General features: G+C 35.8%; 1 protein-coding gene and 1 pseudogene across 5 annotated transcripts in view; one reads left to right on the plus strand and one right to left on the minus strand.

Moving 5' to 3' along the window:
- Positions 1 to 8,670: 8,670 nt before the first annotated feature.
- LOC111756632 (small ribosomal subunit protein eS24-like) lies at positions 8,671 to 20,645 on the minus strand (annotated as a pseudogene).
- Hhla2 (HHLA2 member of B7 family) overlaps positions 14,268 to 21,206 on the plus strand; it is a 97,167-nt gene continuing 90,228 nt past the window's right edge. Inside the window, exon 1 of one of the 5 annotated variants that reach the window (XM_063224908.1) lies at positions 14,268 to 14,394. The gene's annotated coding sequence lies outside the window, so the exon portion shown is untranslated. The remainder of the gene's footprint in view (positions 14,395 to 21,206) is intronic. The other 4 variants (XM_063224907.1, XM_063224910.1, XM_063224906.1 and 1 more) reach the window with 4 other exon arrangements.

Here is a 21,206-nt window from a genome sequence, read left to right on the forward strand (position 1 = left end):
AGGAGGCTTAAAATAAGTGCACATAGTTCGAGATGACTGACTGGGAGCTGTGTGGGAAGGGTTGTCCTGGGCCCAAAAACAGTGACACATTCCAAAGATGTTATGGCTAAATAAATCTTGTCATTAGACGACAGTCTCATTATAATTTTGGAGTTTTGTTTTTATTTTTGTTTTTTTCTTATAACAGATCTGAGCAATGTTATTCTGAACTTTTATACCACCAAATTACATATAAGGCACAGGCTGGGCATTATGTTTTACATATTGAATCATTTCCCATGTGGTTGAATAATAATCATTATAATTTACAGAGCAAAGTTTTTCTGATAGCAAAAAAAGTTTTTGATCATCTTTCTATTTATTTACTTATTTGTCAGCTGGAGTTGAACTCATTTTGCAGCCCAGGCTGGCCACCAACTTTCAGTGATCCTTCTGCCTCAGTTTCCCCAAGTGCAAGAACTACAGGTGTGTGCCACCACACCTGGTTCTTATTGAGTTTTTTGAGACACAGTATGTAGTTCAGGTTGGCCTTTATCACACTATGAAACCCATCCTGGCCTTGAATTCATAGTAATCCTCCTGCATCTGTCTTCTAAATTCTGGGATTACGGGCATTTGCCACCACATCCGGTCAGTACTCTATTATCCTGAACATATCTCTAGGCATAGACTGCTGTCTAGCATGCCATCATGTGATTGTCTTATATGGTCCATACTACTGTTGAAAGTTCAACTAGCATTAAAACTGCTTTTAAACTGTGTGGTGATGTATGCCTGTAATCCCAACACTAGAAAGGATAAAGCAGGAGGTGGAGGATCGCCATGAGTTTGAGGCCAGACTGAGCTACATATTGAACTCAAGGCTAGCCTGAACTACCTAGTGACACCCTGTTTTAAAAAAATTTTTTTGCCTTATTTTTGGTACTTGGGGATTGAATGCAGGACTTTCACAATGAGCTACATCTCTCCCTCCTACACATTTTTTTTTTTTTTTTAAGTTTAGAGACAGTGTCTTACTAAATCATTAAATTGCCCAGACAGGACTCAAATTTGCAATTTTCCTGCCTCAATGTTCCAGATTGCTTAGATGACAGGTATATGCCTTGTTTATAAACAATTTTCTTCAACACTTACGATGTGTCAGTGTGTGGTTTTATAATTATTGCCTTGGAATTCTTAAGAGTCTTGGCTTTTTAATACTTGTGAAGAATGATTAGCCACATAACTTTGTCAGGCTTTCAAGTCCTTTTGAACTCTGAATTGGACATACTATTATCTTTGCAATCTATTTTCTTTTTCTTTTTTGGCTTTTTCATTTTTTTTACCGGTACCAAGGATCGAACTCACGACTGCCTGCTTTTGAGGCAGGCGCTTATGCCGCTGAGCTAAATCCCCAGCCCCTGCATTCTATTTTCTATATATTTTGTTTTTTCTTTTATATCTATGCATCAATCCTTCTAAGTATGTTTTGAGTATTTCTTTACATCAGACCTAAAGAGTAGACACAACAAAATTACAATTAATCAGCTTTTGAATTCATACTCTAAATTTTATGTGTTGCATTGTTCCTTCCTACATGTTCTATTTGTGCTTTAAATTTCTTAGTTTGTATTGTTTAAACTGTTGCCAGTTTGTTCCTGTTCAAATACAGGATCTTATTTATTTAAGCGTATTGTCTTTTATTCTGATTGATAATTTTGATATCTGAAATCTATGTGTGTCTACCTCTGCTGGTTCTTACTGATAGAATGTTTTTATTGTATTATAATTTGTGTTTGGTTTGTATAAAATGTTAAATTTTATTATAAATTTATCTCTGGGGAATTCTTAGAGTTCTAGCATGCTGTTCAGATCTCTAAAGAGTATTTATTTTTCCCAGTAGTCTGGGAGTTTGACTAATCCAGGACAATTTCACATTAAATTCTGTGCCTGGGATTTTTTACATTCAGTTACCACATATGTAACTTAATTTACAGCAAATATGAGGACTAGTTTATGATTATGTGTTCATAGGGAAAATTTATTTTATTTTTGTTATACCTACCATGAAGTTTGAGAATGTACATTTCCTGGAATTCATCTTTTTTGGCATTTGTTTCCTTTATATCTCAAAGCAGTCAAAATTTTATCCAGAGATTTCCTACTAGATTCCCTAACTGGAGGAGCCATATCAATTAGTTCTGCTTCCCCAATTTTCATTTTTTTAATTTTAGAGACAAGGTTTTGCTAAATCACTAAGTTGCCCAGGCTAGGATTGAGCTTGTGATCTCTCTGTCTTATGTCCCACAGTGTTCAGATGACAAGTATCTGCCTTCTTTACAGAAAATAAACTCAAGAATCTCCAGTCATTGTCAGAAACTGATAAATGAAGAGGCTGCTCATAGCCCAGCATCTCCAATTTTAAATAATTTAACAACTTTTTACATGCCTTAATTTTGTACAAGGTTATTGATATTTTATAAAATACATTTTCATATTCCTAATAATTCTCTTAGATTTATTTAGGGGCTGTGTTTTATAATATTATATCTAACATATTCTGGAAATGTGAATATTGATAACACTGTTGTGTTTTTCATGGAATTCTATCTTTTTATTACTGGAAAGTAAGACTGCATATTGTGACAACTGAATATTTCACATAAAACTAATTTTTAATTACAAATCTAATTACCCAAAAATACTCCTGTAAGAAAAGCTCCTGTTGAAAAGGGGGAAAGTTCAGTACTCCAGGAATCTGTTTGGTGCTTTTTTTTTTTTTTTTTTTTTTTTTTGCCCCATAGCCAACTTTCTGTTTTCCTTCTTAAACAATCTTGGTGTTAAAATTTTCACCTCTTTCTGGTTTACTCTGGAACCTTTTGTCTACTTCTAGATCTCCGTGTGTGTTTCTATTAAGTCTCATTTTCACCTTCCAAAATGTAAATTTCAGGCTGTTTCACAGGCTCTTAAATTAAGGCGGCGTTCAATCCATTGGAAAGTGGACATGTGTATTTCTAGGCTCCCATTTACCTTTTCAATCTTGTGAAAAATATTAAGGAACTAAAAAATTTCCACTGTCTCTCACAAGACTAAGCCTGAAGTGTTTGTCTTTACTCTCTCACTAAATGCAGCTGCCCCCACTACTGGCTCCTAAGTCTGGAGTGTCCCCCTTTCCATGACACTCAACCTGAGTACTCACCATGTGTCAGCTCCCAACAATGCTCATACGTATTCCTCTTGGTTGTTTTAGTTTTGTTTAAAAAATACACGTTTACATTCCTTACAGCCAATGTTTATTACTTACAAAGCAATAATCTAAGAGCTAGGTCTTAGTGAATAAGGTAATAGGTAATAGTGAATAATAGGTAATAGTGAATAAATATGACCCTTGTTCTCAATAAAGTTCTTTAAATAAGTTAAAGAGAAATAAAGAGTTCCAGTGTCACCTGAGATATACTTCACATCCTCTGGTGACCAAAGAAATATAATCCAAGGTCTAGAAAAACCTGGCCTCTACAGACAAATAGGGAAATAAACTACAAGGGATGCATCTGACTCATTTAGAGATAGAAAGCTTATATTTTTGAGCATGAGAGTTTGTTCCACAATATGCAGAGATGGAATACATTCCCACAAAGCAAAATATTGGATCTTTATATGAAAGTAGACTGGTCTTAAGGAGTCATATCTTTCAACTTTCCTACCTTTCCAAGGTAGGAAAAGATATTGAGCAAACTTGCATATTTCAAAAAAATAAAGAGAAATGTGTGTGTTAGAGAGAGATGAAATAATTTACTGTGTTTAAGAAACACTAATATGTTTAACTGACTGCTGGTGTGGTAAAAACATCATAAAATCCAACATCCTCAAAATGGATAAGAGTATCTTTATTTTAGGGTTACTTTAACTTGCAGGAATCCAGAAAGAAACAGTTAACCTCATGATTATGACTATGTATGTTTCTTTTTTGTAAAAATCTTTATAGTTTATGTCTTGTATCTGAGTAACTGGTTTGAAGATAATGATATATTGTATAGTGACTATTGCTATTCTCTTATTTGATTATAAAATTCAATTTTATTGTTTTATAGAATAAGAAAAATGATTATGCTGCAATTGTCTCAAGTTATAAGACTAAATAACTAATATCTATTCATAACCTTTAAAAATCTATTGCTCTGTGCTCTACTAGAAGGTCTAAAAGTTAGTTCTTCATTTAGTAAAATACATTGAAATGTTAGTTTAGATTTTCTTATACATAGCTTTTGTTGAAAATTTAACATAAGAAAGATAATATATAGTTATGTACCTACATTGGTATTGCATTGTGAATGAGAGCCTACTAAAACACAGATCAGAGTTTGCCCTTTTAGTGTCTTTCACAACCTTACAAGATAGTCCTTGACTCTGCTGGAAGCTTCTGCTGACTTCACTTTAATTCTACCTTAATCCTGCAGTAGAACCTTGGGGGACTGGAAATAAAACAGGATAAAATTGGTGAAAATGACAGGATGCTATTTGAATAGTGTGAATTTTTTGTTATTGTTCAAGGTGAGAGTATCATTCAGAAGACAGTGATTGCATTTTACAAAATGAAAAGTATAGCCACTTCGTTCTGTGAGATAGGTGCCCGGTGTCATCTCCATTTTGCAACTGAAGAAATTATCTTTTTGCCATAAATATTCACCATAAAATCACTGCAAAATAATACGGGAAAAATTTGCATTTGAGTAGTTGAGTGTCTACTCTGTGTCAAGGGCTTTGATAAAGAAATCACATTTGTACAAAGCAAAACTGTCGATTCTAAGAGGGAAACTCAAGAATAGTTTTAATAGTATTAATAAGTAATGAGGGTCTGGCAGATATTGAGTGTCAGAGGAATTAGAAGATTCAGGAAAAGTCGTAAAATATGCACATGAAAGATCAGAAGATTGGTAGCAGTCTCATTTCAAAGAGAAGCAGTCCAATATTTCACTGTCAACCATAAGTCAAACAGCTTAAGTAGGTTACTGTTAAATCTTCAACACCACTCTCTGAGGTAGTGTTCTCCATGACTCACAGACAAGGAGACTGTGGCATAGAAAGGTAACTAACAAAAATCAGTAAAGTAACAGTGAAGGACTTGTGCATCTGGGAGGATCAAGCTGAACTACTTATCCCTGTCTTTCTGTTGTGTAAATAGGAAAACTTGAATTATACAGATAACACTTAAAGGCAGGAAGGAAGCCAATATGTTAGGAACCCTTGGACCCAGGAAGCAGCAATATGGAAACTGTCAAGAGTATTCTTTTAGCCTCAGAAATTCAGAGTTAGAGCTGATATGGCTCACAACCTAGGAATACTAGTGGACATACACCAAAAAGGACTTAACAAAATAATCTGCTCTCTACCAAAATGGTCAGGAAAGGAAATCTAGCAAAGAAAATCTTTAAACAGGGACCTCTCAACTCCGCCAAACATGCTAGAAAGTTAGTGGGCAGCTTAGATATCACCTTCCTGGAGGCTATTAGGAAGTGCCTCACTGTCCTGCTGGAAGGGAATCAGTGGAGGTGAGTAGGGGACTTGGACTTTTAGCCCTCCTAGACCTTAACAAAACCCTAGCGTTTTCAGAGTGTCAGTGAAGATGACATAGAACCCTGAACTATCACCACCTCTGTATGGTAATGAACTACCATGCACCTCTTTGCTCACTGAAATTGTATCAAAAAAGCAAGCTGAAATACAATGCAAAAATAAGATGTAGAGTCTTTTAAGTTAAAAACTTTCACTCTACAAAAGTCTCTACTAAAAGAACATAAGGTAAGCTACAAGTGCAAAGAATGTATTCAGATATCACATATCTCCCAAAGTAAGAAATCTAGTGTATTTAAAGTAAGTTTCATACTCAATCATGCAAAGACATTGGAAAAAATATATGAACAGATAGTTAACCCAGAAGTATGTGAAGATGATAAACATGAAAAGATGTTCTACATTATTAGACCCCAGGGAAATCAAGATTAAAACTACAATAAGCTATCATTCCACATTTATTAGAATGACTAAAATAAAAAAAAATAGTGCTAATATCAAATGCCAGTAAGGATTTAGAGAAATCAGACCACTCATATTGCTGGTGAATAACTCATGTCCTTGGTAGGAATACAAATGGTATAGAAATTCTGAGAAACTGTTTTGCAGTTTCTTAAAGAAGACAAAACAAATTAAAAAAAAAAAAAACCACTAAGTATCCCAACAATTGTACTCCTTGGCATTTTTCCTAGAAAAATTCTGAGTAAACTTATGTTTACTCAGAATCTTGTACATTGATATTTATGGTAACTTTGAGTATAGAAGCCCCAAACTGAAGGTAAGCTGATGTCCTTTAATGGGTCCTTTAATGAGTCTAAACAAATAGTAGTAGACTCTCACCATGGAAAACCACTTAGCCATAAACCATAAGTAAATATGCATATAGCCTGGATGCATAGTAGTAAAAAATATGCATAAACCTGGATGAATTTCTTGAGAATTAAGGTGAGTTTAACAAGCCAGTCTCTAAAAGTTGTATACTACTATGTCATTTATAAGACAGTGTCGAGATGGTAAAACTATAAAGATGAGAAACTAAATAGTGATTGCTAGGATTTAAATGAGGTAAAGGAAGGGAGAAAGATATAGATGTAGTTATATAAGGTGAAGAGGAGTTGAATTGGTATTGATAGAAATGTTCTATATATTAATTTCATCATTATCGGTACCTAACATTGCAGTCTAAAATGTATCCCCTCAAATTTATTTATTGAAGCTTCAACTCCCAGTACCTCAGAATGTGGCCATATTTAGAGATAAGACTTTAAAAATGTAATTACATTAAATTGAGGCCATGAGAGTGGGTCATAATCCAGTGTGACTTAGAAGAGGTAATTTGGATGCAGAGTTATATGGAGGGATGACCCTATGAAGACATGGACAAAAACACCACTTAGAAATCAAGGAGAAGCCGGAGATATACTCAGCGGCTCAGTGTCTGTCTGGTAAGTGCAAATTCCTGAGTTCAGTTCCCGAAAACAAAGTCAAGCAAAGAGGCCTGAGAAGAAGCAACTGTGAAGACACCTTGATCTCAGACTTCTCGCTTTAAGAATTATGAGGAAATAAATTTCTATTCTTTAAGGCAGCCATCCCACAGTACTTTATTATGGCAGTCCCAGGATATTAATCCACTAGTTACAATATTATCTAATAGATTTGTAAATTCTTATAACTGTATGTAAATCTGCAATCATCTAAAATAAAACATTTAAAAAATAATTATGAGGCTCAAATGTAGGTCTGCTGATTGTGAACGATTGTACTCAAAATTGATCCAGACTTTAGACTTAGTTCTGTGGATCTTCTAGTCTGCAACTGAGTTAATAATTTAAATCTGAGGAGATCCATGTGGGTGCTGACCTAGAGTCTTATTAGTGATAGGTCAAAGGGCAGCATCCTGGGACCTTTCTGATTTTCTTTTGTCATTTAAAACTGCCTGCTTGCTTTCTTCCACCTGGTAATGGTCCCCTCTTAAATCCCCAGAGTTTAGAGTAAGGAATGACATCAGTGCAATTGCTTTCATCTTTTAAGTAAAAAGACTTCAGCAAATCTTAAAGGTAATTGACACCACATGGTGTTCTGGGATTTTCTAAAAAATATACTATGTAATTTTGAATGAAAGTATTTCTTAGTGATTAGGAACACACTGCTTTTAAATAGATATTTTTAGTACCACATAGCCCTTAAATGCAAGCCAAATACAGCAGGTTCTCAGCTGAGAAAATAGTAATCACAACTAAAGAAATAGCAGTGTTTCTGTGCTTTAAAAAATTCCCAAAATAAAAGCACTGTTTTGGACTTACGATGCTTCTGTATGCTTTTTATGTGGTAAGGGGTTTTCGTAAGGAATTTTTAGAGGTAATTTTGACTTTGTGTTTTGCTTTTTATGCTGACTTGAGAAATTAACCTTCTCATAAAATCCAATCCCACTTTGCTATTTTGACACTTCTTTTGTCTGAAAGTACTCATTAACATTTCACATAATTGCCCTGTTTCCAGAGCAAGTATATAATTTCCTACTGAATGAAGATTTCATAATGCATATCCAATAAAGTCCACCCTGTCGCTACTAGTTGACATCTTAGACTTATCATGGGATTAAAAGAGACTTTTCTGCTGTTGGTCCTGTTAGAGCCTGTTGAATACTACTGTTTATCTGCACAATTAGAAGATGACTACCATCTATAACCAGTGTAATGTCTAGTAGTCTTTATTTATTGTTGCCTCTCTTAATGAACTCTTTTTTGAATATGTAGTGTGGGTGGTTTTTGTGAAGTCATCTAATAGGATATTAAGTAAATTGTCTATAGTACCTCCATAACTTTGATTTTACCCAAATAGTCAGGTTAAATAGCAATTAAATTTTGATGATAAAATGGGTGACTAAAGAAGCCACAAACAGTATGTATGAGAATTTATGTTCTAGTGAAATACAAAGCCAAGAACTAAGTTTGCAGAAACAGAGGTATTTCATCTTGTAGAGAAAATTGCAGAAACAAAACAAAAAACAAAAATAAGAGTAAATTGCAGAGCTTCAAGAGAACTTCTAAGTAAAAATATTTTGCTGTATATTAATCTTGTGAAAAATTTTGTACAATCACTGCAGATAAAGCAGAATGTTTATTCTTGCTTTTTGCCTGCACTAATGTTGGTTTTTGCAATTCCTCTTACCTTTTTCATTCTGTTCTAACATTCCTTTCACTGTTTGCTTTAATTTTTTCTTTCTTTCTTCTCATGTAGCTATGTCTTTGATTTCCCCCAATCCAAGAAACCATAAATCATCATTAAAATGGGACTTTTCATCACCAAAATTGTTTCTGAATCTAAATATAAAGATGGTATCTGGTGTGGTCATGTACAGTTTGGCTAGTGTTTCCTGAATTTCCATCGTAGGTACTGTTGCCTTCCCAGAATGAAGGCCACCAGTGATCATTTGCTTCTTCTGAAGTAATCAGTTGGTCACAAAGTTCCTCGTTCAGATAGTTTCTATGTTGTTTATAATAGCAGCTGATCCTCAGCAACCAGGGAGAAGAAGACGTAGGAACAATTTCTAAGCATTAGGTATATATTTTCTTTCCTGAAAAAATTAAAAGCACTTTGAAAACACCTTTCACTTTTGAAGTTTCAAACTAAAATGATCTGCTCTAGGTGGGTTTTTGTGTGTGTGTGTGTGTGTGCTTCAACAAACTACAATCAAATGTTCTTTAATAACATTGTCAAGTTACTAATCATATGTTTAATTCTTGGTGCTAAGTTCATAGAATAGTAACTCATACATGTGTCTCTGTTTTTTGCTTTGAGACTCATTCACTACTTTACACAGATGGTATATATGAACCTTAGAAAAGTTGTAGGATAAATTCAGTCACTTGTTTCATGTGATAAATGCTTTAGTAATATATCTAAGACCCAGAAGCTTAGTTTCTTTTCTCCATATTTATAGGCATATTTACAGTCAAACATCTCAATCTTTAGTGACAGGAAATCACAGCAATGCTTACAGGCAAGCTTCTTGATATCTGAAATCTGTCAAATATTATGAAGTGGTCCTTGTTGGCTCTTGTATCAGAAGCAATGTGACCAACTGATATGATGGTCTGCACAGATCAAATAGAGTTATGTCTTTGGATGATTATGTTTAGATTTGTCCTTTCCAAATCAAAAATAGTTTTATGTTTAGCATTTTTTTTGTCTAAATTTTGTAACAGTATACAGATAGAAACATGGTATTTCACTTCAAAGGTTTCATTTATTATTTTATTAAATCATTCATGTATCAGAAATAAGTTGGTCTAAATAACCATGTTTCATATGTAAGTTTTTGAAGGGCAAACCTCCACCAGTACATGTTTGTATATTTCATTACCTCTGGTAATTATTCATATTAGTACTTTCATAAACTTCATAGGTATAAAGATACAGTTTTGTTTTCTCTAGTTAGTGGCATTGTACAAAAGAAATGATCAATATCACTAAAATAAGAATCCATAAGAATAAAAATATTACTTTTTATTAGAAAAAGTAGTCTGAAAAGGAGCCAACTTGGAAGTTTATAGGTGTGGAAGCTTTCTAGACTAAAATGTCATTGAGTAAAGATAGCTACTTTCAGCTCTTTTATGTCATCTGTAGAAGGGCAGCTTATGTGTTTCTTTTCATTTTTCCATATGCATACTTCTTAAGCAATCACTATCTTAAAAGTAACCTCAATTTCCAATTCAAAGTAACTGATGTGTATAGCACATTCAATGCATAAATAGATTAGAGTTCGTTTTCAAATATTAAATCTTATAGCCTTTGTTTGTTTGTAATTGGAAATGGAAAAAAAGATGAATATTGAATTTTAGGTCTGGTGATTAATAGGGTAATAAGAAACATGGGCTAGAAAATCGAGAAAATATATTTGTACCATATTTTAAATGAGGATCCCCATGTAAAGCAGAGGCTAAGATAAATCTTTCATGAAAGTACATTCTTTTGAGAAATGAGCCCAGGGAATAAGGAGGGAGAGCCTGAGAAGAGGGAGACACAAGAATGGAGAGCTAGTTCAAAGTTGTGCTGTTGAGTAGTCTGTCCTCAGGGGCAATGGGGCCTGATTCTGATAGGAATGCTTTAAGGAACCATGTAGAATGCCCTTCAGGATATTGGTCAAAGACACAGAATATGGAAGTAATCTGCCTTGACACAGAATATGGAAGTAATCTGCCTTCCAAAGGTAGAGCTGGTTGATTCAACAGTGTAAGGGCAAAAGGTGGCCTAAGATATGCGAGGAGCATGAATATATTGAATGTAATGCCCAAATCTGATAGTCCTTCATACAGTGCAACACTTGTCCCCTCTTAGCCCTGTCTCCTCTTCCTTAAAGAGGTGGGAATATCACTTACCTTGTCTGTTTTCCAGAGTGATCATTAAGAGAGCACTTCACAGGAATGTGAAGGATGTACTATGGATCTGAAAGGTGTAGAGGCTGCTGTAAAGCTGAGACATGTAGAAATATTAGAAAACAGAGAACTAAGAGGAGACTATCTGAAAGGCCATGGGTCCCCCTGCACTGATGTGGCATTTCTGCATCAGTGACGGACAAGAAAAGAGGATATACATAAATGATGACGTGTCACACTTAGCATCTTGGGAAGTAAATATGTGAATCTGACACATTAATCATTTTTTACTAGCCAGAACATTAGGAGATTGTCCCTTGCAGAAAATAAATATTGATTGAATTAGTTCTCTAAGTACCTAGTATATGAAGACTAGACTGTCTAGTTTGTTTCAGACCAATTTAAAATCTACATTTTAGTCATGTCTGCCTACTTCCCAGTTTAAGAGTTCAAATTCACTTTCTTCTGCAGTGTTTTGACAGTTGAAAGACTCCAGTTACATTATTAATTTTAGCCCTATTTGATCTCTGAAATACTCAACGAATAACTACTCTTCCATCCTCCACCTACATGACAGTTACACTTTTATTTTTTCAGAACTTTTGCAAATTTAATAAGTGTTAAATGCCAACGTTATTCTAAATCCTTCTCTGAGCCTTGGTGTAGGTGCATGTGCATGATGGATATAATCAGAATTAACAATATTCCATATGCTCTCTCCTCTCGGCAACTTGAAAACATTTTGGAGGAACTTTGCAGGGGAGAGCTCCAACTGCTATCTGAAGTGCTGAGGGACCTCAGTGCCTAAGAGCTGAAGTTCTAAATACTGGAACCTCACAAGTTTCCCTCATATGGGGTCTAGGTACCCTTCCCTCGTGTGATAATGACACATACATTCCAAAAGAAAGGTACATAATCTAAAATCACTGATCTAGTTTTAAATATTCGCTCAAATTATATACACTATAATATACACCTTGGAACATCCCTTATCTCTCAGGTACTGATATTTTTAAAAACCCAAATTCTATTTTTACCTCCTACTTGAACAATCCCTGCATGACAAGTATCTCTGTGTCAGTGATATTTTATCCTGAAACTTCAAATATCTTCAAAGAGTATCTAATTCTTCTATTTTAAGATTTTGTGAACGTCTATTCTCTCCACCCCCATGTGTATGCTTTAATACTTTAGGATCTGAGCTACTTCCCTAAAGTAACAATACAGTGACTGTGATGTATTGGAAGTTACATGGCCCCTGAGATTCAGAGGTGAAAGCTGGGATTTCCTGCATTTTTAAAGGAAGCCTCAGTTTGATCTCATTTCATAATAGATCTCATTGTTACACAATGATAAAAGCTGGCATGGTTAGCTTTGGTGATTCTGGGAGGGTTCTAGGGCCTCCAACCCAGTTTCCAGTGAGTAATAGAAGGCTCTTCACGAACAACTCCAGAATAGAAGAGGAAGGTCAGGGAAGGCCTGGGAAAGAAGCAGAGAGAAGCTCCCCGTATCCCTCTGCCCTCTGCCCTGACGGTTTCTGGGGCAGGAGCGTGGATGTACTGAGTGATGCACAAAAGCAGGGCCAGATGATCAAGAGATTTTTGTGTTGTGTGCCAAGGTTCAAATGGCATCCTTTGATCTGGACAGAAGAACCCTGTTTGTCATCATCATAAAGAATTTTCTTTTGGTCACTGTAACTTTTGTTCAGAGTAAGTGTGATAAAATATATGCTGTTGTAATTTTTAAAAAGGGTTATAGTAACAGATACATTAGCCCTGTTCAAACTCCTCCCTCTCACTTTGAGCACACGTTTCTTACTGTCCTTGCCACTTTTGTTAGTGTCTTCAGCTGCTCTATCTTGGATGCCTCTGTGTACTAATTGCTTCAAAACACTGACTTTTAAAAAAAAAATTACCTTTTGTGGTCATTTTGGCTTTGAGGAAGATCTGGAAGTTACATTTGCTAGAACTGGTGAAGAGAGTGGATAAGGACACACTGTAATTTTTTTTTTTTTTTTGATACCAGGGATCAAACTCATGACCTCACACTTGCCAGGCAGATGCTTACACCACTGAGCTAAACCTCTGCCTAATGTTTTAATGAGCCTGCCCTTTAATTGAATACTACTCAGCAGCAGCATTCACTATATTTTTAATCATGCTTTTTAATCACAATCATGGATGAAGATCCTCAGAACTGCTTTCAGAAAGTGGGAAGAAATATGGAATCAGTGCTCAGGTTGACACCTTGTGTCATCTTAGAGGTTTAGAAGTTTAATAAGAGACTCAGCAGAGAGCCAGGATCCTTACTTTGTAAATAGCTTTATCCCGTGGAAGAAGAGGGCAGAGAGGTGGTGTGAGTGCTACATCTGCCCTGGGTGGGGTGTGGCCTGTGTTTAATATGAGGGAGGAGAGAAGACTTGTGCCCGTTTTCTGGTCTGGCTGCTGCCTTGAACTTTTGCCCCCGTGCCATGTCACCCTGCCTCAGCACCAGCTGATTATGGACTGAAACCTCCACAAACAGTGAGCTAAATAAACCTTTTCCTCCTTCATCGTGCATGCCAAGTGTTTTGTCTCAGCAATAAGAGAAAAGGAACCAAAACAATGTGTTTGAAGTGAGGGGGAATATTTTGCAGATGTGTCTTTTGCTATAACACAACCTTTTAATTTAAATATCCACCACATAGTTTGATAACATCATGTATATTCAATATTTGTCCAGTGTTTCAATATTAATAAATGGTAGCCATCTACTTTGTGGTAGCATGTGGTAGGTATGATGCAGGTTGTTTGAAAAAGCAAAGGTGAGTAAAACATGGCTCTTAGTGTTTACTGTAAAAAGTCAGTACTGATAGTGTGATAGGAAAAGATAAAGAAAGGACATTGCCAAGCCCTTCGCAGTATTTACAAAGGAGGTTTTTCTCTGAAGGTGAGTTTGTTACACTTGGGTGTTCTAGTAACCAGGGCTGCGATAAGAATTATTATAAATGGTGAGGTCACTTAGGATCATGTTTTTTTCTTATATAACTGACAGTACCCACTGCAACCACCTGCCTGATTTTCTTCACTACTCTCAGCAGGCTAGACAGGTTTGCTGCGGACATGAAGGTTATGAGACAGTCCCACCCTGGGGAATCACCTGTGTTGTGCTGGTGGTGAAGTCTGTGCACATAGCATAGGTATCAGAGTGCGCTACTCCTATAGGTCAATGTAGTCGTGCCATTGTATTTTCTGTAACTGTGATTTGATTTTTGGACTTTTAAACCCCTGCTGACTCAGATCTGGGTGTGGTTTAGTTTGGAGGAGGGAGTCCTGTACGCTATTATAAAGTTTTGTTGGTTGGCTATAGGTAAGGAATTAAATCTTAGACTTTACTCATAGAGAGAGAATCCTACCTCATTCCTTATTCTTCTGGGTCACATCTGAACTTAAAGTTTATCCTGATCGACTGAGGATTTGACTAGAAGGTATGGATTTCTTTTAAAGTTGTTTACATGTAGGATTTAAAATTAGATATGACTGAGTCAAATAAATACTGGTTTTACTTGACACATTATGTAAAGAAAAAATGCTGACTAGTCTTTTAAGTTGATTTAGTACAAATATATATAGTGCATATGTACAAAACAAATGCTTAATAAAGGTCTGCAAGGATCCTGCTGAAATAATTCAAATAAAGGAACTTAGCAAATATGAGGAAAAATCCTAATATTCCAACTAATAAGGAAGATTTGTTTTGAAAGTATTTTGCGACTTTGTATATCTGAAGGTATGTTCTGCGTTTATAAGTATTCATCTAGGTCTACTGCAGAGGCCTGTTAACTGCAAAAAGGAGGTAGTTTTCCCCTTTCTCTTCTGGTGAGAAGGGTTGGGGGACCCTCGTAGTGATTTTCTAGCAGAGGCATCAAGTGATCTCTGAATTCTAAAACAAGAAATTACAGCCCTTAAGGTATTTTCTCTGTCTCAAAGGACAGCATTATGTTTCTCATTTTTAATTCCTAAAGACAAGATTCAAACAGTAAAAATTTAATCCTTACTAGGTTTCTATTTTTTTTGGAAATTTGGACACTAGAAAAACAATACTGTAAATTAGCATGCATGTGTGTGTGTGTGTGTGTGTGTGTTTTACTGGTATATGACGAAGTCAACTTGGAGTGTATCATTTCTGTCCAGAATAGTAAGCTGGTGTTGTATACCACATTTTAAGAATATTGGAATTAAAAGATACAATAAGGTAGAGAAATCAAGATACATTCTCAAGAGTCAAATAATCCTTGGTATAAATACCTATTTTACAGTTAACCAGTTGCATATTTTACTCTGAACCATAGTTTCCTATTCTGTAAATCAGAGTAGTTAGGAGCTCCTAGGCTTACTATGAAGAATAAATTAAAAGTATTGAAGTGTTTAGCAAGATGTCTGATTTCTACCAAGTGTTCAGTATGCAATGTTATCCAGAATATAGATGTAAAAGTTAAACAAATAATTTCCCCTAGCATAATCCTGAATGCCCTAACTGTTTGGTTGTTCCTTAAATTCTATGAATAAAGCTTCTGCCCACTCTACACTTCTGCCCCACCAGTGTGCTCCCGCTGTTGGTTGGAGCTAGGCAGAAGATTGATTCCTGGATTTAGCTTTCCTCCCAGTGCTTAGCAGAGAACACAGCTGTCTGAATGTTTTTATCATTCATCAGGGCTGCGGGATGGCTCCTTGTTCTGACCACTATGTATAAGGAAGGTGCTTTTCTTCTGAAGATGTCAAATCAATGCTAATTTCCTAGAGACTTACCTAAGTAAGAGTGGAGATTTTCTTTTGAACTGTTACACAAAAGTACCCTCTGAGTTTTTTAATAAATGTGTGCAACTGATTTCCTACTGCAGACATGTAAACCTTTGTGACCTTGCCCTCTCTAAGAGGATTCTCAGGAGCTGTCTAGGGGCCTCCAAAGAGTCCCACACCCCTGAATTGCTTTAAATCCTTAAAAATACAAATTATGTTCTTAGCAAAAATTTCTTCCTCCTCAGTCTTCTTCCAGGTGTGACTGTTACTGGGTTTCACTTTCCAAAGCTATAACTCGGCTTCTATAAACAACAATTAGGGTCCAAGCTCATTCTACTTCCCTGAAACATGTATTTCACAAGGTCTGCATTTTTGCTTCTCTTTAAGTCCTTTTCAACACAATATTAACTTTCTAATACATAGACATCTTTCTTTGGAATTCTGTGGTGGTATTTATGTTGTTAAAAATCTCTAACCCAAACCAAAGTTCCCAATATATATTTCTTAAATATTTATGTTCTTAAAAATCTCTAACCCAAACCAAAGTTTCCCAATATATATCTTCTGTTCTGCCATCTTCAAAAGTATCTGTATGTCTATGTTGAACACAACTTTTGACTTCGAAAGAATTTTTCTCCTGGAAGTTCCTTTCCATCAAATCTCTGCTTCAGTGCATCCTATTGCCTCCCTCTCTGTCGGACAGAAGGATGCAACAAGCAGGTACAGCTTCTTGTAACAGCTATCCTCAGAATGTTTCCCAGTGTAAACTATGACATTTCTCCTTGGAGGCTGACTTTTAAATTCTAAGGAATGAGGCTACTCTTTCTTTTTTGATCTTGGAATATAACTGTATCACTGTCATCCATTTGGAGTTTAAACTACTAACCTTCAAGTGATAAGATAGACAAGCATACAATTATAGCCTTCTGATTTTAATACTTTGTTTTGAGTGAGTGCCTTTGCTGTAGCTAATTCAAGTTCTGACTTCTGCTCTATCTCTGATAAACAAGGCCTTTTCTACTTAATTTACTCTAGGTAAAAGAACTGGCATACAGTATATTCTGAAGTAAAAAATCTTTTGCCTGTTCTTTCTGTCCCATTTCTGACTTAACTGTAATCATTAGAAGGTGCTGTCAGTTATATAGCACTAGTATTATTAAGAACAACTTCGGTGATAGTTCTATCTTTAAGATGGTGAGGCTTAACATTACTTTTAAAGTAATCATATTTAATTTCTAGACAATACACTTAAAGATTTCCAAATTGAAAGATGATATTACTAATCTAATAAAGGATACACTAAGCTGGCAGCTTTGTAATTACAAAGATGAACTACATGGCAAGGAGAAGAAATATTGATTTTTTTCAAACAATTAAATATTTTTACAAAAGACCTAGGAAAAATAATAGTTTTAGTGAAAATAGGCACAATTGATGGAGTCTGAACTCAAAAATCTTAAAATCGGTAGTGTGACAGGAAGGGAGAAAGGAGAGGAGAATTCAAATGATAAAGGGTTGAGAGAAGGATGTTCTCAATTTGAGATTACAGGGATGCAACGGAAATTTCTGGGTGATAAGAGCAGGACTTCACATATAAAAATGATAGACTAGGTGGAAGAGAAAGGACTAATTTTGAAGTTCTTGATTTTTTCATCATAGAGTTTTAGATTTTCTAAATCAAGATCTAGTAGACAACAGAAGAGGAAGCATGGGAAACCACGACAGATGATTCTAGATGTGCATTCATTCAAAGCCATTTCAGCTCTGTAAGATCTATAAAGAGTGACCAACCCAACCATATATTCTCCATGGAGCTGAAATACTATCGCCATTCCCTAGGTGTGCTTCCATGTACAAGCAAAGCTCACTTCAGGAGAAACTTAGTTCCAGACAGTAAAATATAGAAACTCTAACAATAAAAATAATAGTTGGGAATGAGCCTTGTTATAGGAGAGACTGCCAACTTTGTTTCCATATTTGCTATTGTGGAAAAAGATAGCAAAAGAGCAGCTTTTCTTGAGAAAAAGGAAAAAGGGAAATGTGCTTTAGGGGAAGAATCAGGTTTCAATTGAGCAAGAAGGCAGCAGGAAATAATAGCAATAGACTATTGTAGAAGATCCTTTAGTAGGATGCTTCCAGAGAACACAGCGAAGCTGTTTGAGAGGAGCAGGGGACACGGGAGGTTGGGTGGGTACAGGAGAAAAGCAAAATGGAAGAGCATGAGAAGATGAATGGGTGTCTCCTTCACAGTGGCAGGGGCTGGCCTTTCAGCCTCAGAAAGAAGTGGGGTGGGGAGGAAGGCAGGGATTCCAGGGACTGCTGCCTCGGAAACTGCTGATGAGTCAAAGATTCAGATGTAGCGGATTTACTAAAATAGTGTTTTGAGGAGGAGCCAGTTAGGGAGAGGGAAAGCCAGAGGGATGAATAGAATTGGGGCATAACCAGGTGAGTCAGGGACGGCCAAAAAAAGGAGCTGTGCTGAGATTCTGGAAACTAAGTTTCTCTTCTTAGCCAGGGGTACTGGTGAGGGTCCTGCTCTTTTCACGTGAGTTTGATGTTGTGCAAATGTCAGACTTGAAATGTCTACAACTGTTTTATCTCTACAAGGGAAGTGAGTTTTACATAGAGCAAAACTGTGTGTGTGTGTGTGTGTGTGTGTGTGTGTGTGTGTGTGACAGGGGAGGACAACATGTGTCCTGGTGATGGTAGTCCTAGATCAAGCTGCCCTGAGTCTCCCAGGAACCCATCATATTTCCAGAAACTTCCTTTTTTGGCCAAAACAGTTTCAGGACTTGCTGTTAGTGTTCTTGTTTCCAATAGAATTGTAAATAGTCAAATGCTATATTTTAATAATCCTATCCTATTTATCTAAATTTTAGGATTATGAATAATCAAAAATGACCAATAGTATAAAATAGTGAGGGTTAGCTTCTAATGCAGCTAAACTATTTCATGGAATTACAATTAAATAAGAAAGTTACTCTTATACTGAGAAGAAGGGAGAGGCTTATGCATCCATAAATAGCGTTTCTAACTTCTTCATTCTGAATTTGGATCTTTTTGAGTGTGAAGGGTTAGGCCCTCCAAACTAACTTTCTGTATTGAATTTAAACTTATTTTATAAGCAAAATAACTTTATATCCTAGGTAGCTTTTGTGGATTATATTTTTAATTCTTTTTGTTGTGCTTTTACTGTTACATATTCTGATAGAGTTCTGCAAACTGTCTTTCAAATACTTTTTACATCTTTTTGTCTTGCCTGTGAATTCCAGAGATATAACTGTAAAAATAGACAATTGAATACCAAATATACATAGACTATTTTGAATACCAAATATACATAGACTCTATTTTCTCACGTTTATTCATTTCCTTTCTGAAGATTCTAAGCACATCTGTTGTTTCTGAGGCATTTGCTTTCTAGAATTATATTTTGGCATCCTTTTTCTTAATGTACCTTCTAATCAAAGTCAATATTCTTTCCCCATATTTTTCTGCGACACAACCTGAGTCTCCTTCCTTTACCTCAGTGATGTTCAGCCTCCTGGTTCCTGACACCTCTTGCTTCTTCTCTAGACTAATTTGAGAGGCTGCACTGTCCTTCTTCCTCTTTTGGAATTTTGAGGATGCCCAAGATAGTTTTACTATTTGGCAAACTTTTGTAATATTTTTCTGCAAGGATTCTGCTCTGTCTCCCTTGACATAAATAGGCTCAGGGTTGTTCTGCCCCGCCTCTGTTCTCAGCCTCTTTCAGCATATTTTATGACCGTTTCCTCTCAGCTTTGTACCTTAACCCTTGACCATCACTCTCTTGGTTAAACTAAGCAACTCTCACACCTGCTTAAACACCTAAGATGTCTGTCTGTAGCTTGTAAAAGGTAAAGCTACTTTAATCCACACAATTGAGCTGAGGTTATTCTTGCGTTAGGAGAAAGGTGAAATGTGTTATAGGTTTAGGAGATAAAGACAAATAAGGATCTGGCGCTGAGATTTGATTTTCTGTTGCAATTTCATCACCTACTTTATTCAGAAATGTACACCTAACGAGTTACATAGATGTGGTTTTTTCCCCCTAGGTAGAAAAAGAATATTAATATGAGGCTTTACCAGTCTGACACTTTTATGGAGTAGAAACGGGTTGCAGTAGAGAGAGTACCTTATCTCATTTTGTGTTTTGTCATAAGTATGGTATGTGTTTACTACATAACAAGTCACGAGAAAAACAGGAAATTATAAATGTTTTACTACGCATGACTCAACCTACTTTGTTCTGTTCACAGTATGTTTCGATATTTTATCGACTATTTGAATTCTGGTCCAAAATTTCTCCCTGCCAGTGGTACTTTGATTTTTTAGATTACAGGTAAACAGTCTTTAATTTTGATAGTGCAAACATTTTTTTGTTGTTCAAGGCAGTAATAAACTTTTGTGAATTTATTTTAGATTATTTTCTTCTTGTCCCGTGTTCACTGCCTTTCTTGGTAGCTTTTTTGAAGAGATTTCTAAGGTCAAAAGTGGCTACTACTAGGGTTAGGGATATAGCTCAGTGGCACAAGCCCCTGCCTCACAAGCACAAGGTTCTGAGTTTGATTCCTTGTTTAAAAAACAAAAATGCATGTAGCTGCTACTTTGGGTCAGTGCCTTTAGCTGATTTTTATTTCTGGCTGTGTCACTCAACGCATGCAATGGGAAGTGAAAATACAGATGAGGAAAAGAATTCGCTTAAAACGAATTTTTCTTTCTAGTGCTGAATTTTTCCATCCTCGGCTCCATAAAAACAACAGAGGCTAACAAGAAGTAAGGCAATCATAGAATCAGCAAATTCTTTGGTTTTCTGTGGAAAGGTCAAGAAGCTTTTTTCTCCACTCTCACCCCTCTTCTTCTTTGGTTGATATTTATTGACATCACCTGCTTCATTAGAATATGTGGTGATCCCCATGGTCCCAAGTATTCTATGTTAACTTTTCCTGGAATTTGGACTTTTTTGTTTTTTGTATATTGAGACAGGGACTCAGTGTATAGTTCAGGTTGGCTTTGAACTTATCATGTAGCCCAGGCTGGCCTCACACTCACCATGATCCTTTTGCCTTAGCCTTCTAAGTGCTGGGATTACAGGTATATGTCACCATGCACAGCTTTGGCTTTGTTTGTTTGTTTTTGTTCTTTTGTCTTTTGATAAAGAGATTCTATTTTGTTTTCATCTCAGGGAAATTTACTTCTATTTTATTTTTATATCACTGCTCATGTTGATGAGTTCTTGACTTTGAGTTTGCATTAGTTGTGATCTAAGACTTAATCACATTTGTCTGCATTTGTTTCTTGCATTTGAATTCATAGCCATCTCAAATCCTCCTCTACTGTGGTAACTGGTTTTCAGTGCTATCTCTTGTATTTTGCTAACTGTATATTAGTATTAGTTCTCTTTAGAAATTGCAATCCATATTTTGTTTCCTTAGATTTCTAATCCTTATTCATCTTATTCTTTTGTTTGGCTGTTTTT

This window comes from Cavia porcellus, unplaced genomic scaffold, assembly GCF_034190915.1.
Source record: "Cavia porcellus strain 051 isolate PalLab524CR breed Dunkin Hartley unplaced genomic scaffold, mCavPor4.1 scaffold_15, whole genome shotgun sequence".
In the NCBI taxonomy this organism is placed as follows: domain Eukaryota; kingdom Metazoa; phylum Chordata; class Mammalia; order Rodentia; family Caviidae; genus Cavia; species Cavia porcellus.